Raw genomic sequence first — 5951 nt, forward strand, 5'->3', positions numbered from 1 at the left:
GTTGGAAATAAGAATAAAAGTGGGCAACACTGTGGGGAAATATTAATAAATCAGGAAAGGCAGAAGGAAGAACGTGGGGATCCGGAAGGCTGACTTTTTTGGAAAGGCAAAGTAACCCAAAGAGCCTACTGTGTCTCTGTGTCCTCACTTTCATATTTATTTTGCAAGTTTGTCTTTTTTTTTTTTTTTAGATAATTTGTTTCTATAAGCTCTCGGGAAGAAAAAACATCTTTGAGAATGTGATTTAGGAGATGAAAATACAGATGCACAGAGGTGTGAAAAGTGTTTGCTCCCTTCTTGATTTTCTACTCTGTGCATGTTGTTCACTTGTGTCTCAGAATATTAAACCAATTTAAATAATAGTCAATTTAAGTAAACACAAGTGAACACTAAATTCAGTTGCTAACAGCCTTTTTAAGGTCATGAAAGCATTTCAATAGGAATTCTGGTCAAGATTTGACTAGGCCACTCAAAGGTCTTCATTCATTTAGTTTGTCTTCAGTCATGCAGAGGTGTACTTGCTGCTGCGCTTTGTATTGTTGACCTGCAGCATAACCCAAGTTGGTTTCAGCTTGAGATCACAAACAGATGAATTTTACACCACAGCAACACTAAAGCTAAAGCTGTGAGTTTGAAAGTTCACGGCTTTCAAAACTGGGCATCGTGTGAATAAAACCTCAAAAGAATTAAGGAAAAATATGTTTTTTAGATCTCAATAAAGAAACAAACTAGAAAATCACTTTAATATTAGACAAAAAAAAAACTGTATAAATTTTAATGAATATTTATTTAATGTGCAAATGAGTTTGCATTTTAGAGATGTTAACATTTCAATTCAGAGTTGCGGAAATCACCTACAACAGGATGTTCATCTGACAAGCTGTTAATCCTTCACCAGTCAGAGAATCAACTTTCTCTTTCTTTAACCTGCGATATGAGATTTGCCTACTAAAGGAATTATAACCAAACTACACATTAAATATGTTCAATTTGCAATATTGCAAATAAACCTGTAAAATGCACAAATATAATGCACATGTAAATTTATTTGCTATAGAATAATAACTCTTTAGTTTTAACAAATAGACTTCTATTCAAATAATCAGTCACAGAAAATGGTGGCAGCTAAATAAACTCAACTTGAAAACTCTGAAGTAAACATTGAATAACATGAATTACTTGACGCCTAGAACGTGTTCATGACAGAAAACAAAAAGATATGCATAACAAATTTTCTCCAAACAGGAAATGTCTACTGGTCTAACTCCTTTTTTAGATTATTGATTATTTGATTATCTAACATGTAAGTAAAAGACTTTGGACAGAAACAAAAATCTGATAACTTACACAGTGCAAACATCCTAGTAAATGGAAATAAAATTTTCAGTTTCATGTCATACATTTAGATAAATAAAAGGTAAAACTGATTAAAAATTGAAAATAAAAATCTCAGGAGCTAAATTTGTTTTTGAAAATTGGGGATGAAAATACTTAAATAGGAAACCCACTGCAGAAGAAAGAGCAGAACTCCAGCAATTAAGTTTTCTTTTCTTTAATTCTTTTCTGATTAGTTATCCTGCAGAGAAATGATGAGGTTTTTATGTTACACCTTTATTAAGTTAGCGTCCCAATAAAAACAGTATTATGCAGTTCCGCTTTAATTTCTGTTTTGTCCACAGACACACGTTTGAGACATTGTGGAAGGTATCGTTTTTCGCAGTTAACATAGTGGAGCAAAAGCAAGTAATCATTCCTGGTTGGGGGGGAAAGGTACAGATAACAGCAAAACAAATAACAAAAGATGCAAAATGATTTTTAAAAAGAAAAAGTAAAAAGCAAAATAAAATAGTCCCACTAAACACAGTTGGACATCAGTCAATTTGATGTCCCTCTATTTTCCTTAGAAAATAGACATCCAAACAAAAACACAAAAGGACTTACACCACTTTTGTATTATATAAACAGTGATCAGGCCACGCCAGTGTTGTGGACCAGATATGATTAGCTGTGCTTGTAGTTCAAAAGCCCAGCACAAATTCTAGTTACTCCGTGCAAGCATATCTGCACATTCACAGCTGTGTGTTTAAAGATAAACTGCTATATTCCACATGCAGGGAAATGCTATTTATTCGGTGTAATGAGCAGATATTAAGGAGAAAATGAGAAAGTACAAAACAGAGGGACAGAGAGGAGAATAATAAAAAGTGATGATAAAGGTAGAAGGAGGAAGAAAAATAAGGACAATAAAGTTATAAAATAGCCAGTTTTGTTTCTTTCTTGTTCTCTTTCTCAATTAAAGGAAAGAGCATTAGGGAATTTCTCCATCAAAAAAAAAGTATAAAAACAGCTTCAAATTTATTTCAGCTATAGAACAAACTTAAATACTTATCTGTAAACAATACCAAAGAAATCAGAGTTTTAAACAAAAAAAAAATGCTTTTGTGTTCGGCATAATACAGATGCATTTGTGCAGAAATGGAATGCAAGTTTTAGGAAAATATGAGCCACTTAAACTTAAATCTGTTTAATTTGGATTTTTTTTTCTCTTTTGTGAATGACAAAAGGGTTTGATGCATCTCTGGCTTGAACAACCAGAGAGAGGCATCCCCACAAGTCTGCAATGCATGGATGGATGAATGGATGAGTACATTTTTAAACCATGAATTGTGGTGGTTGAAGACTTGAAATTGTAATGTGTATTGTTTTAAGAAATGTATATTTGTTAAGTCACTGTACAATGCAGACTGTGCATGGAAAATTTGGTCCAACCTTTCAGCAACAATAATCAGGTAGGCACACCTTTATATGACCACCTGCATGAACCATTAAGCCAAAGCAGGATGAATCCACACTTTCATGTTGTTTACAGCAAATTCTTATTCCACCATCTGTGTGTGACAGCATGACATTTAAACTGAAAAAGAAAATACTTAAATTTAAGCACTTAATTATTACTGACCTCTTCTTAAACCAGAGAATAAACATGTTGACACTGCCCTTGGTATTAATTTAATGAGTACATACCTGTCTTTATACGGCATCCTAATTATGGAGTAAAACTGATACCAGCTTTACCCCTGGTATCCTCAGGAGTAGAGCTTCCTAGATGGCTCTGGTTACAAAAGTGTGGTTCAGTTCAAGGCTGATTCCTCTAAGATCTAATGAAAATATTCTTTTCCCCCTCTTTCTGCCTCCGAAGAGCCAGGAAGAGGGTCTTACTGCTGTCAATCAATCTCGTGCCCATATGCCCCTTTGCTCTCCACTACACCACAGCTGGCACAGCCATTAGCACGTTTAGCAGTGAGTATATGAGGATGATTGACATCACTAAGATCTTTCTACTGGCTCTGATTGGATGTATTTGGTCTGGATGACTCGGGAGTGGTGAATTTCTTCAGAGGGCGATAGCAGCTCAGGGAAGAGTTGGGGGATATCAATCTTTTCACAGATTATCCGTCTCATACGATACTGTCGCCACATAGTCACAGTTTTACAAATGTAAAAACACATTTTTATAAAAGTTACACACTGCACCTCTGGCAAAATACAGATGCTCAATACATACTTTTGTAACTAGTGAAACTGGATAGCCGACAAACAATGAAGCTATGTGAAGAACGGAGAACTAATAAGAAAATAATTAATGCTTCTTTCCTGCGACTTTGGAAAGTCACTGCATCTTAAACATAAAAGCTGTCATTTTGCACAGCAAAACAGAGCAGATAGCCAAAAATTCAATTCTACACTGACAAAGCTCTGCATAGCAAAGGCTGTGCCAAATTCTATGGATACCAAGCATGCAGCCAATACGTAACTGGGCAAAAACATTGTCAGTTTGCATTTGACTTATCAGAGCTAAGCCTTCTTTTGTTAAATGATTGATGATTTTTGAGTTGGATTCAAGTCTTAAAGTTTATTATGTTCGCAACGGCTTACATGTACCAGAACCTTTACACAAACATTTTGTTTCCGACATGACTCTGCTTGTCAGTAAAAACTACAAGTGTAATTTAACACTTTAACTGTAAGTAGAACCAGGGAGAAGAGAAAAAAAAGCACAAGTCATAAAGAGAGGTAAATTGGACACAAGTTCTCCAGAAAGAAAAAAAAAAACTTTACATTTTGAAATTAAAGTAAAAGCACTTAGAGAAAGTATTTGTTCCTCTTGAATTTGCTTTACATTTTGTCTCATTGCAACCACAAACTTGTATGCTACTGGGATTTTATGTGCCAACATAAACTTTCACATAAATAGAAAAATGTTTTTTTTTTTTTTATGTTTTTGCAAACATTAATCCATAATTCAAAAAGGAGTGATGCAAAACTATCAAGACATCTACCTGAGCAGACGGGCCGAGAAAGATGAGCATGACTCAGACAAGCAACCATAACCAGGGTTACCTTGCTCTATCTAAGTAGAGCATGGCAACCCTGGAAGAGCTGCGGAAATCCATGCCTTGGGTGGGAGAATTTGGGAAAATTATCAATCTTGAATTCCCTGGCCTACTTGCAAAATGTAGGCAAGGAAAACTAAGATTGCAGATGAGCAGATCACACTGAGTTCACCATTACAGGGGTGAAATCTGGGGTGACAAGATTGGACAGTGCATGCATTTCCTTAGGAGGAACATAGAGTCTGGTAAGAACTGATGGGAAAAGGATTGATTGAAAATGCAGGTCAATCCTTTAAGTGTATACGTTAGTGTAAATGAAAGAAAAACAAAGATAAAGTGACAATGAAACCTGCCCTACGGCAGGTCAAAATATATATAAAAAAATCAACATTACCTAAAATGTAATGATGTAAAATGGAGCTCTAATAATTTACAAAAATTGACCAGAGAAGAACACAGTTTAAGTGAGGAATTGAGGAAGTACTTTGATAGTTGATGTTAACTTATGGTCCCCATCCAGTTTGGATGAGTTTAGAGAAGAAAGGGCAACTGCCTCAGTTTCTAAATATAACGGTTAGTCCAGACATACCAAAAGTGTTTCAGCTGTAATTGATGTGAATGGTGGATTAAAAAAAATACTAGGGTGAGTTAAGGTGGATTATAACTCACTCATGCCACACTTTTTAGAATTGTATTGGTGAGAAAATGTAAACGTTTGTATTATTTTCCTTGCACTTCACCACCGTGAAGTGAATGTTGGCAGAAATGATCCAAGTTAAACCAAAAACATTTATTCTCCCCCAAAGTTCCTGTCTCTCTTTTCTGTATCAGGACTAAAGTTAGATGATTAACGGTTAGTCCAGACATACCAGTCTGTCTGGTAAAATCTCAAAATGCACAGACATCTGTGGCTGCAGTATAAATACTTTTACTGAACTATGTAAATTGCAGAAACATTTTTAGTAATTTAGAAGAGAAAATTATGCTGCCGAGCTTAGAGCAGGATATGAATCATTTGTCTTTATGCAAATTTGATAGGCTTCCATAAGGGATGATACACAAGTTACTTTGAGGATGACTCAGCTGTCTCCGAGTTGTGATCCTGCTATGCAGTTGGAATATGTGCTTCCATGCCCTCCTGTTCTTCCTCTTCTCTTTATCTGTAACTTTGCCTCTTCTTCTTCCTTTCTCAAACTCTGTGGGAACCGTACCAGCACACTGGATACTGTCTCCACTAGTGATAGAGGCTGGCACTCTGAAACTGACACCTCTCTTCCAGCGCCCTCACATGCCACCTATTACAACGATTAACAATGCTGTCAGTCTGAGTACCCCCAGCCCTACAGCCCTCCACACATCACATCTCAACGCCACTGTCCCCCTCTCCTGCATCCCAAAGGGGTTTTTATGATCGACGGACTGAGCGTTCTTATGAGTTGGGAGGAAATTGAGGCTGACGGAGGTAGGAAGTGGAAGTTTCTCAACATCTGAATGGGAAAGGCAACACATCTTGGGAGAAGTGAAGAGGCACTGTTACTGTCACTTTCTGTCAATAGT

Source organism: Poecilia latipinna, unplaced genomic scaffold, assembly GCF_001443285.1.
Source record: "Poecilia latipinna isolate Pla-1442-1.1 unplaced genomic scaffold, P_latipinna-1.0 Scaffold2607, whole genome shotgun sequence".
Lineage (NCBI taxonomy): Eukaryota > Metazoa > Chordata > Actinopteri > Cyprinodontiformes > Poeciliidae > Poecilia > Poecilia latipinna.